This window comes from Pongo abelii, chromosome 2, assembly GCF_028885655.2.
Source record: "Pongo abelii isolate AG06213 chromosome 2, NHGRI_mPonAbe1-v2.0_pri, whole genome shotgun sequence".
In the NCBI taxonomy this organism is placed as follows: Eukaryota; Metazoa; Chordata; class Mammalia; order Primates; family Hominidae; genus Pongo; species Pongo abelii.
The window spans coordinates 85,386,474-85,402,334 of NC_085928.1; the positions used below are offsets into that span (position 1 = coordinate 85,386,474).

At 39.6% G+C, this 15,861-nt stretch overlaps 1 protein-coding gene across 6 annotated transcripts in view; it reads left to right on the plus strand.

Moving 5' to 3' along the window:
* The window catches only part of TAFA4 (TAFA chemokine like family member 4), a 218,967-nt gene that overhangs the window by 68,556 nt on the left and 134,550 nt on the right, over window positions 1-15,861 (plus strand). Inside the window, exon 1 of one of the 6 annotated variants that reach the window (XM_063722009.1) lies at window positions 11,274-12,227. The exons of the other annotated variants lie outside the window; for them this stretch is intronic. The gene's annotated coding sequence lies outside the window, so the exon portion shown is untranslated. Of the gene's footprint in view, window positions 1-11,273; window positions 12,228-15,861 lie in introns of those variants that run through there. 6 annotated transcript variants of the gene reach the window in all.

A 15,861-nucleotide genomic window follows, 5' to 3' on the forward strand; every position in this document is an offset into this window, starting at 1 on the left:
TGATCTATTTTGAGTTAATTTTTGTATATAACACATTTAATGCATTTTTAGTAGGTAAAAAATTGCTCATTATAAATTGTTCTCTTGTTACTTAGGTGAAGTTGCTGAGAATACTTGAAAGTAATAGATTTATTTTAAAATGCCTTAGGCATTTTAATAAGTCAGATTGGTATTCCCAGACTAATTAGTTTGAATTAGTGAATTAAAATAAAGGGTGTAATAATTTCAGCCATAGAGCTTTTCAGATAAGAATATTTTAAACAGATCACATCTGTGCAGCTCTGAATAATAAGAATATCAACCCAGAAGCTGGAAGACTGGCATTTCTTCCACAATAGTTGTGTAGACTATGAAAAATTACTACAACAAATTGTTGACTCTCTTGGTCTCAGTTTTTACAGCTGTAAAACACAGAAGTTAGATGAATTTTTAAGTTCACAGCATGTAGACTTTGGACTTTTAGGGATGGGGCAGATTCTTAAGAGTCCTCATGTCCATCTTGGGATGAATAATTTACTGCATTGGATAAAGTGTCTGTTGTCTATACGTTTCTCATTTTCCAAGCATGTGTTGATGGCATTTTGATGGAAAAAATACAAATAGACTTAAAAGGACTTATGACTTCCTGTCAATGCTGTATCATTTATGCATTTTTGAAATCGGTGTTTAAGAATGCAACTACCTTCTTACTGGAACTATACTGTGAACTTTATTCTTATTTTTCTATCTATTTTTTTGAGACAGGGTCTCACTCTGTCACCTAGGAGGCTGGAGTGCAGTGGTATGATCATAGCTCACTGCAACCCCCACCTTCCCGGGCTCAAGTGATCCTCCCACCTGAGCCTGTTGTGTAGCTAGCTGGGACTATGGGCACGTACCACCATGACTGGCTAATTTTTTTTTTTTTTTTTTTAGAGATGGGGTTTTGCTATGTTCCTCAGTCTGGTTTTGAACTCCTGCTCTCAAGCGATTGGTCAGCCTTGGACTCCCACAGCGCTGGGATTACAGGCATGGGTCACTGCACCTGGCTCGTGAACTTTATTCTTACTAGTAAAATGTATTCTTACTCATTTTGGCTGGGGAACCTCCGGCAAAATGATTGTGTGTGTGTATGTGTGTGTGTGTGAAAATTCTTTTAAGCTTGGAGGCTGAATGAGGCCATGATGTAATAAATTGCTCAGCAGTTGTGGCTAGTGGTGGTGTTAGTAGCACTGAGATAGATGTCAGTTTCTACACATCTCAGACGGTACCAGCCCAAGGGGGTTTAAATGACTTGACTCTGCTCCCAGGCCCTTGACAGTGGTCCTCACCCTGCTCAATCATGCCGTTGATAGCTCAGAAGGTGGCAAGGGTGGTAGGGTGGTGCACATCACTATTGGAAATACATTTGTAGTTCAGGCCTTCCTGAAAGGGTAGAAGAGGAATCTCTGTCTATGACTATCCTATGTTATGTGCTAAACTGGAAAGGCTCAGGAACATGTTAATAAGCAGGTTAATTAGGCTAAAAAGAGACATCCTTGTGAGAACCATTATGTGGTATGCTGCTAAATGCTTGTTGGCACGAACAGCAACACATTTGTCTACCCACAATCACCCTATAAGTGGCATTTATAAATTGCTTAGATTCTTAACTTGGAGTGTTTTAATGTAACCAATTTCCTTTTCAGTCCTATGAATTTTGTTTTATGCACTTACAATATGTGTTTTGAGAAGAAGTTCATAGGTTTCACCATGGCATAAAACATTGAAGAACTGCTGTGAGCATTTGCAGGAAATCTTAGCCTACCCGCCTTTAGCAAGTCCCCTAACTTGTTAAGTGTCAGTGGTGGCCCAGACATCTAGCGGCATCATCGGAAAACTATTTCCCCACAGGGAAAGCATGTGGTGGTCACTTGGGAAGCTGTCCTATCATAACCTCAAGTTCACCAGCTTACCTATGTGGCTGGAAAAATGGGAGAAGAGGAAAATATGGTCAGCAGGAGGCAGATGTGGAACAAATTGCATAATATTGCAGTGTGGGGACCCGGAGCTTGCACGTGAATGATGTGGGGATATGTTATTGAAGGTTTTGTGGCAATATCCCCTCTCCCCAACACTATGTCTAGTAAATTGCATGCCCATTACCCACATTTGTCTTCTCAGTGTGCATTTTCAGCCAGTGAGAATCCAATGATGGGTCACAGGAGGCTTGATTTTCCACTGCCTTCTACTGCCATTTTCTCCCTGCTTGTGGAGTGAGAAGTAAGTGAATCTTTGAAGTCTTCCAAGGCTGTTGTATTTTTCTCTGAGGGTGTTCAGCTGGGCTGGGGAGGTTGGCTCACTCTGCTCTGGGGTGACTTCAACCATGTCGTCCTCTCTCTGTGTCCTCGGCACAGGCAGCACCTTGTGTGCTTTGACTGCATGGGTCCATGCATCTTTTGTGGTCTTTATTATAATATTATGTGAAGAAAATCATTTGTGTCTGTCTCCCTTCCTGGACAAGAGTTTCTAAAGGTTAGGGGCAGGTGTCTTAGTTTTGTTTCATAAGATGCCTGGCAAAAGAAGATTAAAAAAATGAAAACTAACTGAATGAGAGAATATTGAATCAAACAGGACATATTCTTTCCTAAAGTAATTTTTCCTGCAGCCTGTCATCTCAGTTTTTCATATACAAATAGGAAGATTTTTCCAAGTTAGTTTTTGGTAGTGAAGGATGTACTAAGATTCCAGTTGCTGCAGAATACTCCACAGTGAACACTCATCGCAGGTAACTTCTGGATTCCCTTAGCAATGGACACTTAGGTTGCTTCAGTTCCCCACTACCCCCGAGAGAAAGACAAACGGAAACAACGGCAACAACAAAAATGCTTTGGTGATCATCCATGTAAGTGTCCCTTTAGGAAACTGTTCAGGAATTTTCCTGGGATGTACAGATGGGAAGGATTGCTGAGTCCTGGGGAGGGTGCATATTTAACATGACAAAATGCTAACAGATGGCTGACCACAGTGACAATTCCACTTTACAGTCCCAGAAACTGTATGTGAGATTTCTTCTTTGAAAGGAAGAAATTTAAAGTCAAATATTTTAGAAAATAATTTCCCTGCTTCACTTAGTTTCAGGGTCACAGCCCAATGATGATGTGATTTAGCTTATTGGGTTAGGGACCTCTGTGTTAAAGAAGTACTGTGGACGTGAACTATCTTTTATTTTTATTTTAAAATTTTCATTTAATTTTATTTTTAGCTTTGAAATGCATTTTTTTGATTCTTAGAATTAATCTTTCATGAAATTTTTGAGTAGTGTATTTTAAATTAAGCTCAAAAACGTAACTGCAACCCAGTAGCAATACATATAAGTGGTTTTCCATTCAAATTTACAAAAGCATTATTTGTTAGTAATAAAAATATAGAAGGAATTCAGTTTTCTTTTAATCTAAAGTTTTTATTTTTAAAAGACCATTTACCAACATCCTACTATAGGTAGTTCAACAGAGAGAGAGAGAGGAAAAGGAGCATTACCTAACAAAGATTATTATAGCTGCATCATCCAAGTTACCAAGCAGCTTGGTGGTTGGATATTTCAGAGTCCACTGTGGTTTTAAATGTTTTATTAGCAAATACATTCATTTGTGTGCTAGATTTTTAATGTTTTACAGGTAAAAACCTAAAGAGTGACAATAGTGCACTTGATACTCATAACTAATAATTAAGTGAATAAACCCTTCTGTTCATTAGGTAGGTGCCATGTGGAACAAGCTTTCGCCTCATCAATTTACTTTGTTTTCAGAGAAATAGATACACTAATGACACAATAATGGGAACATTTCAGCAGGTTACCAGGAACTATTTCAAGGGAAAAGGAAATTGATAAACAATTACAAATTGACTCTGTCAAATTGTAATTTGACAGTTATAATTAACAATATCTTAGGTTAAAAAGCTCCAACACTAAGTTGAGACCTTAGGTCCTAAGGCCAACTCCCCATTCTAAGATGTTCAGGAAAGGTCCCACTTCCTAAAAGTCACAGGTACAATGGAGTACATGTTACTGAGAGTTGAACTATCTTGCAGAAAATTCTTTAAAACCACAGGATTCAAGGACCTTATGTAAATATTAGGAATACAATTTTAATTTTGTAGTATTCTAAGAAAACCTCTTGCTAGGCATGCAATTGGTGGATATTTACTATTTGTGTTTAAAACACTGGATCCTCGTTTTATTAGCATTCTGGGTATCCATACTGGTTGGTGAGCTCTCCTTGCCAAACCCGGGCCACAGCCTTAGTGCTGCTTTCCTGGCATGGCATTCAATTCAAGGTTGATGCATGGCTGTGAAGTTCTCAGCCTAAATTATTTCCATTATTTCCCAAGTCTCAGTCCATTAACCAACTTGGTCAAAAGGCCAGAAGAGAAATGGTATTCTTGAAGTATTATTAGCATTTTGCGGTGAATGCTAACTACTGTACATTTACAGCTGATTAAGTTTTGCTCTCTCTATTTTATTATGGATTATGACAGGGATTTTGAGACTGAGTTCTGTTAAACAATAAACAGAACTAGCAAGGTCATTTTCTACCTGATCAAAGGAAAACTTTGCAGCAAGAAGACATGAATTAAGAAACAGGTTAAGTGTCTCAGGGGGAGGAAGGGATTCAAGTTTTTCAGAGCTGCTCAAGCAGATATTTACAATGAAATGTGAATATTACCAATTATTTATTGTCAGTGATACACAATTTTTCCACAAAAAATTCATTCAAGGCCTGGTTTGAAGCAAAGCTCTCAAAGTGGTGGCCGATAGGTAATGTAGGCCCACAGATATGTTTTGTTTGGCTCAGATTATGTTTAATAACTGTTTTTTGAATTGGTTGCATTGTTTGAAAATCACAAGATTTGACATAATAATCCTAATTTGGCACAACACTGGAATAATAACAGATTATTTCTCTTTTTGTAGCAGTCCGCTGCAGCTGACTTCTGGCTGCCCCCCAGCTCACCACCCCAACTCTTGCAGATGGGATATTTTTCATTCTCTATGTCACCCTCAGGCCTGTCTCTCTCATTTACATTGACCTCTTAAACCTGCAGTATAAGCAAGTGAGTTTGAGACCTTTGACTCAGATATTCCAGAATGAAGATAAAAATAATTAGATAATATTTCAAATTTCAAGTTTCTTTGTCACCTTAGAACACAGTGGTTAAGAGTTTGGGCTCTAGAGTCAAAATAGCCAGGGATCAAGTGCTGGTTCTGCACAGACTAGCTGTGTGACCTTACACAGGTTACCTAACCTCTCTGAACACTAGTTTCCTCAGTTAAAAGGGGACAACAGTTGTACTTACATTTTTATGTGGTTGCTGTGAGAATTCCAGTTGCATCTATGTGAATGCATACGCCTTACACACACACACACACACACACACACGTCACTTGGAATAGTACCTAGTACATGCTAACCTGTGAAATATTTTTATATTTGGTTGAAAAAGAATTTTCAGTTGGTCAAAAAAGAAAATTGGTAAGTAAAATGATGATTCCTCTTCCTTTTCCCATCAATTGGGAAAAGCAAGTAACATTTTGCTTTACATAGACATTCGTTAAAATAGCAGGCACACTGGGTTAATGGTGTTATTAATCTGCATTCCAGCATTAATAACTACAAAAAACAAGTTGTGTAAGCTGATGGATACTATTCTGTTCTGATGTTTTTCGTAGCAGAGAGACTTGAGGGGATGGTGCATGTAGAAAGGATGCTATGCATTTCCACGATGCATTTGCTCATGAGTGAGCCTTCTTTCTTACGAGTGAATCACATGACTTCACTTGATCTTAGCCAAAAGGTGGAGAAGCGATGAATGGGATGACTTAAGTGCTGGCTCCCTAGCTCCACCTGGAAAGATGGTGACACTGCCATACTGATTGCTGAAGTGAGTGGCATCTGACAGTCCACAGAGGGGAGGAAAAGCAGGGCCACTCTCATTGAAGACTTGATGTTTGATAAGCAGATGGAGAACCAGAAATCAGATGTAAATTACTGAATGATGGGATGAGATGGAGGTCAATTGGCCTGCTCTAGGCATTACATCCTCTCTTTTTTTTTTTTTTTTTTCTTGTTCTTTCCAATTTATTTGAGGGACATTAAATATGTTACAATTAATTTCTTTTTTTTTCTGTTTACTTCTTTTTTTTAAATTATTATTATTATTATTATTATACTTTAGGTTTTATGGTACATGTGCCCAATGTGCAGGTAAGTTACATATGTATACATGTGCCATGCTGGTGTGCTGCACCCACTAACTCGTCATCTAGCATTAGGTATATCTCCCAATGCTATCCCTCCCCCCTCCCCCCACCCCACAACAGTCCCCGAAGTGTGATGTTCCCCTTCCTGTGTCCATGTGTTCTCATTGTTCAATTCCCACCTATGAGTGAGAATATGCGGTGTTTGGTTTTTTGTTCTTGAGATAGTTTACTGAGAATGATGATTTCCAATTTCATCCATGTCCCTACAAAGGACATGAACTCATCATTTTTTATGGCTGCATAGTATTCCATGGTGTATATGTGCCACATTTTCTTAATCCAGTCTATCATTGTTGGACATTTGGGTTGGTTCCAAGTCTTTGCTATTGTGAATAATGCGGCAATAAACATACATGTGCATGTGTCTTTATAGCAGCATGATTTATAGTCCTTTGGGTATATACTCAGTAATGGGATGGCTGGGTCGAATGGAATTTCTAGTTCTAGATCCCTGAGGAATCGCCACACTGACTTCCACAAGGGTTGAACTAGTTTACAGTCCCACCAACAGTGTAGAAGTGTTCCTATTTCTCCACATCCTCTCCAGCACCTGTTGTTTCCTGACTTTTTAATGATTGCCATTCTAACTGGTGTGAGATGGTATTTCATTGTGGTTTTGATTTGCATTTCTCTGATGGCCAGTGATGGTGAGCATTTTTCATGTGTTTTTTGGCTGCATCAATGTCTTCTTTTGAGAAGTGTCTGTTCATGTCCTTCACCCACTTTTTGATGGGGTTGTTTGTTTTTTTCTTGTAAATTTGTTGGAGTTCATTGTAGATTCTGGATATTAGCCCTTTGTCAGATGAGTAGGTTGCGAAAATTTTCTCCCATTTTGTAGGTTGCCTGTTCACTCTGATGGTAGTTCCCTTTGCTGTGCAGAAGCTCTTTAGTTTAATGAGATCCCATTTGTCAATTTTGGCTTTTGTTGCCATTGCTTTTGGTGTTTTAGACATGAAGTCCTTGCCCATGCCTATGTCCTGAATGGTAATGCCTAGGTTTTCTTCTAGGGTTTTTATGGTTTTAGGTCTAACATTTAAGTCTTTAATCCATCTTGAATTGATTTTTGTATAAGGTGTAAGGAAGGGATCCAGTTTCAGCTTTCTACATATGGCTAGCCAGTTTTCCCAGCACCATTTATTAAATAGGGAATCCTTTCCCCATTTCTTGTTTTTGTCAGGTTTGTCAAAGATCAGATACTTGTAGATATGTGGCATTATTTCTGATGGCTCTGTTCTGTTCCATTGATCTATATCTCTGTTTTGGTACCAGTACCATGCTGTTTTGGTTACTGTAGCCTTGTAGTATAGTTTGAAGTCAGGTAGTGTGATGCCTCCAGCTTTGTTCTTTTGGCTTAGGATTGACTTGGCGATGCGGGCTCTTTTTTGGTTCCATATGAACTTTAAAGTAGTTTTTTCCAATTCTGTGAAGAAAGTCATTGGTAGCTTGATGGGGATGGCATTGAATCTGTAAATTACCTTGGGAAGGATGGCCATTTTCATGATATTGATTCTTCCTACCCATGAGCATGGAATGTTCTTCCATTTGTTTGTATCCTCTTTTATTTCCTTGAGCAGTGGTTTGTAGTTCTCCTTGAAGAGGTCTTTCACATCCCTTGTAAGTTGGATTCCTAGGTATTTTATTCTCTTTGAAGCAATTGTGAATGGGAGTTCACTCATGATTTGGCTCTCTGTTTGTCTGTTATTGATGTATAAGAATGCTTGTGATTTTTGCACATTGATTTTGTATCCTGAGACTTTGCTGAAGTTGCTTATCAGCTTAAGGAGATTTTGGGCTGAGACAATGGGGTTTTCTAGATATACTATCATGTCATCTGCAAACAGGGACAATTTGACTTCCTCTTTTCCTAATTGAATACCCTTGATTTCCTTCTCCTGCCTAATTGCCCTGGCCAGAACTTCCAACACTATGTTGAATAGAAGTGGCGAGAGAGGGCATCCCTGTCTTGTGCCAGTTTTCAAAGGGAATGCTTCCAGTTTTTGCCCATTCAGTATGATATTGGCTGTGGGTTTGTCATAAATAGCTCTTATTATTTTGAGATACGTCCCATCAATTCCTAATTTATTGAGAGTTTTTAGCATGAAGGGTTGTTGAATTTTGTCAAAGGCCTTTTCTGCATCTATTGAGATAATCATGTGATTTTTGTCTTTGGTTCTGTTTATATGCTGGATTACATTTATTGATTTGCATATATTGAACCAGCCTTGCATCCCAGGGATGAAGCCCACTTGATCATGGTGGATAAGCTTTTTGATGTGCTGCTGGATTCTGTTTGCCAGTATTTTATTGAGGATTTTTGCATCAATGTTCATCAAGGATATTGGTCTAAAATTCTCTTTTTTTGTTGTGTCTCTGCCAGGCTTTGGTATCAGGATGATGCTGGCCTCATAAAATGAGTTAGGGAGGATTCCCTCTTTTTCTATTGATTGGAATAGTTTCAGAAGGAATGGTACCAGCTCCTCCTTGTACCTCTGGTAGAATTCGGCTGTGAACCCATCTGGTCCTGGACTTTTTTTGGTTGGTAAGCTATTGATTATTGCCACAATTTCAGCTCCTGTTATTGGTCTATTCAGAGATTCAACTTCTTCTTGGTTTAGTCTTGGGAGGGTGTATGTGTTGAGGAATTTATCCATTTCTTCTAGATTTTCTAGTTTATTTGCATAGAGGTGTTTGTAATATTCTCTGATGGTAGTTTGTATTTCTGTGGGATCGGTGGTGATATCCCCTTTATCATTTTTTATTGCATCTATTTGATTCTTCTCTCTTTTTTTCTTTATTAATCTTGCTAGCGGTCTATCAATTTTGTTGATCCTTTCAAAAAACCAGCTCCTGGATTCATTGATTTTTTGAAGGGTTTTTTGTGTCTCTATTTCCTTCAGTTCTGCTCTGATTTTAGTTATTTCTTGCCTTCTGCTAGCTTTTGAATGTGTTTGCTCTTGCTTCTCTAGTTATTTTAATTGTGATGTTAGGGTGTCAATTTTGGATCTTTCCTGCTTTCTCTTGTGGGCATTTAGTGCTATAAATTTCCCTCTACACACTGCTTTGAATGCATCCCAGAGATTCTGGTATGTTGTGTCTTGGTTCTCGTTGGTTTCAAAGAACATCTTTATTTCTGCCTTCATTTCGTTATGTACCCAGTAGTCATTCAGGAGCAGGTTGTTCAGTTTCCACATAGTTGAGCGGTTTTGAGTGAGATTCTTAATCCTGAGTTCTAGCTTGATTGCACTGTGATCTGAGAGACAGTTTGTTACAATTTCTGTTCTTTTACATTTATTGAGGAGAGCTTTACTTCCAAGTATATGGTCAATTTTGGAATAGGTGTGGTGTGGTGCTGAAAAAAATGTATATTCTGTTGATTTGGGGTGGAGAGTTCTGTAAATGTCTATTAGGTCCACTTGGTGCAGAGCTGAGTTCAATTCCTGGGTATCCTTGTTGACTTTCTGTCTTGTTGATCTGTCTAATGTTGACAGTGGGGTGTTAAAGTCTCCCATTATTAATGTGTGGGAGTCTAAGTCTCTTTGTAGGTCACTCAGGACTTGCTTTATGAATCTGGGTGCTCCTGTATTGGGTGCATATATATTTAGGATAGTTAGCTCTTCTTGTTGAATTAATCCCTTTACCATTATGTAATGGCCTTCTTTGTCTCTTTTGATCTTTGTTGGTTTAAAGTGTGTTTTATCAGAGACTAGGATTGCAACCCCTGCCTTTTTTTGTTTTCCATTTGCTTGGTAGATCTTCCTCCATCCTTTTATTTTGAGCCTATGTGTATCTCTGCACGTGAGATGGGTTTCCTGAATACAGCACACTGATGGGTCTTGAGTCTTTATCCAATTTGCCAGTCTGTGTCTTTTAATTGGAGCATTTAGTCCATTTACATTTAAAATTAATATTGTTATGTGTGAATCTGATCCTGTCATTATGATGTTAGCTGGATATTTTGCTCGTTAGTTGATGCAGTCTCTTCCTAGTCTCAATGGTCTTTACATTTCGGTATGATTTTGCAGTGGCTGGTACCGGTTGTGCCTTTCCATGTTTAGTGCTTCCTTCAGGAGCTCTTTTAGGGCAGGCCTGGTGGTGACAAAATCTCTCAGCGTTTGCTTGTCTGTAAAGTATTTTATTTCTCCTTCACTTATGAAGCTTAGTTTGGCGGGATATGAAATTCTGGGTTGAAAATTCTTTTCTTTAAGAATGTTGAATATTGGCCCCCACTCTCTTCTGGTTTGTAGGGTTTCTGCCGAGAGATCCGCTGTTAGTCTGATGGGCTTCCCTTTGATGGTAACCCGACCTTTCTCTCTGGCTGCCCTTAACATTTTTTCCTTCATTTCAACTTTGGTGAATCCGACAATTATGTGTCTTGGAGTTGCTCTTCTCGAGGAGTATCTTTGTGGCGTTCTCTGTATTTCCTAAATCTGAATGTTGGCCTGCCTTGCTAGATTGGGGAAGTTCTCCTGGATAATATCCTGCAGAGTGTTTTCCAACTTGTTTCCATTCTCCCCGTCACTTTCAGGTACACCAATCAGACGTAGATTTGGTCTTTTCACATAGTCCCACATTTCTTGGAGGCTTTGCTCGTTTCTTTTTATTCTTTTTTCTCTAAACTTCCCTTCTCGCTTCATTTCATTCATTTCATCTTCCAGGGCTGATACCCTTTCTTCCATTTGATCGCATCGGCTCCTGAGGCTTCTGCATTCTTCACGTAGTTCTCGAGCCTTGGTTTTCAGCTCCATCAGCTCCTTTAAGCACTTCTCTGTATTGGTTATTCTAGTTATACATTCTTCTAAATTTTTTTCAAAGTTTTCAACTTCTTTGCCTTTGGTTTGAATATCCTCCCGTAGCTCGGAGTAATTTGATCATCTGAAGCCTTCTTCTCTCAGCTCGTCAAAGTCATTCTCCGTCCAGCTTTGTTCCGTTGCTGGTAAGGAACTGCGTTCCTTTGGAGGAGGAGAGGTACTCTGGTTTTTAGAGTTTCCAGTTTTTCTGCTCTGTTTTTTCCCCATCTTTGTGGTTTTATCTACTTTTGGTCTTTGATGATGGTGATGTACAGATGGGTTTTTGGTGTGGATGTCCTTTCTGTTAGTTTTACTTCTTACAGACAGAACCCTCAGCTGCAGGTCTGTTGGAGTACCTGGCCGGCCGTGTGAGGTGTCAGTCTGCCCCTGCTGGGGGGTGCCTCCCAGTTAGGCTGCTCGGGGGTCAGGGGTCAGGGACCCACTTGAGGAGGCAGTCAGCCCGTTCTCAGATCTCCAGCTGCGTGCTGGGAGAACCACTGCTCTCCTCACAGCTGTCAGACAGGGACATTTAAGTCTGCAGAGGTTACTGCTGTCTTTTTTGTCTGTGCCCTGCCCCCAGAGGTGGAGCCTACAGAGGCAGGCAGGCCTCCTTGAGCTGTGGTGGGCTCCACCCAGTTCAAGCTTCCAGGCTGCTTTGTTTACCTAAGCGAGCCTGGGCAATGGCGGGCGCCCCCCCCCCAGCCTCGCTGCTGCCTTGCTGTTTGATCTCAGACTGCTGTGCTAGCAATCAGCGAGACTCCGTGGGCGTAGGACCCTCTGAGCCAGGTGCGGGCTATACTCTCCTGGGGCACCTTTTCCTAAGCCCGTCGGAAAAGCACAGTATTCGGGTGGGAGTGGCCCGATTTTCCAGGTGCCGTCTGTCACCCCTGGAAGGGGAACTCCCTGACCCCTTGCGCTTCCCGAGTGAGGCAATGCCTCGCCCCTGCTTCGGCTGGCGCACGGTGCGCTCACCCACTGACCTGCGCCCACTGTCTGGCACTCCCTAGTGAGATGAACACGGTACCTCAGATGGAAATGCAGAAATCACCCGTCTTCTGCTTGGCTCGCCCTGGGAGCTGTAGACCGGAGCTGTTCCTATTCGGCCATCTTCACATCCTCTCTTAACTAGAATCAGAGCTTAATATATTGTATTTCTTCAGGTAATATGGCTTTCTCCCACCTCCTCTTTTCTTTCTTTTTCTTCCTCTTTTTTTTTGTTTTGAATGATGTTAGTTTCCAAAGCTATTGGGTGCTAAAGCCATGTCCAGTGAAATCTGCTTACATTCATTGGTCAGAACAGTCTTGAACACTTTGGAACAAATTACGTTTCTGATGGCCAGTGCTATGTCAGAGTGGTCTTCATCTCAGGAGTTGTAACATTCAAGGAAAATTAATAACACCTTAATATATGTATATGTATTTACATTTCACAGTGTATTTCTACATGTATCTTTAGATAGTGATAAATTAGTAAAGTATTCAGAGTTTTAAAAAGCTGATTGTATTGTAATTTCAATGATTTGTAATCATTTTGATGGCAATTAAGAGCATTTTCTGGGTGATCAAAAGTTTCCATCCATTGGTCCTCATTACCTAACACCTAACATTATTTCCTGTTTATCTTCTTTTCCAATTATCTCCATTCTCTAGGGTACAGGCATTGTTTTTCCATGTTTGCAGTGCTCCATGTGTGCTTAATGTACTTAGCAAATCAACAGGCCATGATAGTCCCTTATTAAGAGGAACTATTGTCCTTTAGACATGCTGTATTGTTTAACATTTGTGCCACCCAGATAGCTGCATATTTTCAGAAAGCCTACGTGACAACATTTGGCAGTTTGCAAAAATTGGGAGAAACTGTTAAATGCTATTGTGAGAGGGAATCTGATTGCCACATTTCAAACATATAAGGATAAGAAGAATGCTCAGGAAATTTAAGTTTAATTCAAGAAAAGTGTTTTAAACATGACAAGTTTAATAGTAATTATTATTTTAGTATTATTAACAGGCACTGGGCCAAATCCTCTACCCTGCGTGTTGTCCCATTTGACTTTATCCTTGATCCTGGTGGTCTGTTCTATTATCCTGTCATGTTTATGTTGAGGCTCAGACCCATTCTGTGTGTAACTCAAGGTCACCCAGCCAGCAGATGGTGGAGCTTGGATTCCAGGTGTACCCATTTTCTTCCAAAGCTTTATCCTTCCCCTCCATACAACACTGCTGCTCCAGCGATAGGTTTTGTTTCTGTGTTGTGGTTCCTACCTGCATGTCCCTGAGTAGGAGTGAGGTATAATTCTTGTTGTTATTCCTTCCATATGAATGTGGAAGCTATAACTTCGGTTGAGTGACTTTCCATGTAATCTTTAGTGCTAGAAGTGAAAGTGGAACCTGTAATAACTGCTTTTTAGCTCAAGATTCCTGCCTCATTGTCACTATTATGGAGCTAATTTAAAGATCACGTGAAGGTTATTGTACATATGGAGCTTGCTGAAGTTACCCCAAGAGGCTGCCTAATGAGTTGAAAATATAGGCCAAGATGAAGACTGAAAGACTCTGGAAGTCTTTTTCTAAGAAGGAATAGGTGAAATGTTTGGGAATATAATCTTTGGAGAGTAATGTTGTATAAGGCAATTGTGGTGCCTGTCTTACACTTTTGTGCCATTTAGACATGGAATTTCAGAATGGCATGCCTATTAATTTAAAATGACACAAATAATAAAGCATTCTTATTTTAAAACATTTTGGAAAGTAGATAAAGCTGCCTTAGACCTCTCAATCTTCCTCTCCTGCCGTGCTCCTACCTAGTTTTCTCCTCAGGGGTAACCACTACTGTGTTTGGATTGTTAATCAGTTAGGGTTGTGTTCATCTGCATGGAATCAACTGAGTAGTTTAACCAAATCAGCATGTTTTTTCCTTACACCAAGGAGTCTGGGTGAGGGTAGTTGTACCAGCTCTGGACGGGTAGTCCAGAACTGGTACAAATATTAAGGATCCACACTCAATCTTCTTTTCTGCCTCACCATCTTAGTTTGGGACTTTTGTTCTCATGGTGGGAAGGCAGCTCTCTAGTTTTAAATATCGTGTCTGCATTCCAGGAAGAAAGATAGGAAAGGGCAAAGGAAAACAGGTACATGGCAGTGAGCTTGGCCCTTTCTGTCAGGAGGATGGTAGCTTTGTGGAAGTCATGCCCAGTGAAAGCTGACGACATTCAGTGGTCAGAACAGGGTTACTTGACCACTTTGGAATGAATCATGTTTCTGCTTGCAGTGAAGATGAGGAGAAGGGATGTTGGGTTGGCATTTATCTGTGTCTGTTTATCTACTCAGTCGTTTTCAGTGAATTTATATACATGTATATATACATATAGAAGTCTCTCTGTCTTTTAAGATATATGACGTCTACTCTACATATTGTTCTATAACTTTTTTTCCCCGTACTTATCAGTTTGTCTTAGGGATCAAATGCTACGTCAGTACATGTTTATCAGTTTCATTCTTTTCAGCAGCGGCTGTTTTTCCATAGTTTGTGTATACTGTAGTGCATTTAACCCTTATTCTCTTGATGGGCATTTTGGGTTTGCTAAATTTTTACTATTACACAGAATGTTTGAAAGTACATTCTTATAACAGTTGTGGAATTAAATGAAAAGTTGACTCCCTGACATATGTTCTGTGTTAGCAATTTATTGGGCTTCATTATCGAAATCAAATTGTCTTCCCATTATGTATAAAGTACAAGAATAAATCAAGATGTTCTTACTATATACCAAAACTTTGCTGATTTTAACCACTTTGCATGGAAGTAATCTAGATTGTATTTTTTCTTTTTTGTAAATTAGAAGATACAGAACATAATTGAACTCTTTGGTGTTGGTTACTTTAGAAACATTTAGTTTTGAGTTGAGTTGTATAAGCCAGCATAGTTCTGTTGTGACTTACATTTTTTATTTCTTACCTAGCTTTCATATAGTCATTTCTTATTTATCATTGTCGTTCTGGCCCCTAAGAGTTCCACTGTCCCCTATTACGATTTTTACTCTGCTGTGGGTTTGGAACCAAGGGTGTTAGAATTATATGTTAACTAAGAGTGAACTGCTGTGTATCCAGACAGGTACAAGTAAAATATAGAGGCTTTGTGTTGGGAAGTTGTGATTGATTTTTGGAGAACTCAGTAAAATGTTTCTTTTCTGTTTTTCAAGTCTGTTTTCGAGAAGCCTTAGGTTGTTGGAAAGCACACCTCTGTGAAGGTAGAATTACTGTTCAACTGTCTTTGCAAATTGGTTAGGTAAAGAAACAAACAAATAAAAAAAACTAATAAAATACACAACCAGAGAGAAGAATGTATTAGAGAGTACTTGGTGATTTAGAAAAAGAATAACAAACAAAACCAAGTCATATAAGAGGCTAAGGTCACTCATCCAATTTGTAAGGCTTTAACCATATATTTGTTCTTTATTCTGTGGAACTGTATGACGTTTCAAGACTCTTAAGACTTGGTGCCTGCCCAAAAAGGAGCTCAGATAACTCATAAGAGCAGCTGTGAACACATGGCCTTTTGACCATTAGTGAAAATGTATATGAATCTAGAACATTTTCCACTTAGCTGATCACGTCACCTCCCCTGCTTGCAATCCTCTAGTGGCTCCCATAGTCCTTAGAATAAAGTCTGTAGTCTTTTCCATGACCTCTAAGGCCCTGTGCAGCCTGAGTCCTGGCTCTATCCCTGATGTCGTCTGCCATTCTATTCTTGTTCACCTTGTTTCAGCCATACTAGCCTTCTTGCTGTTCCTCAGA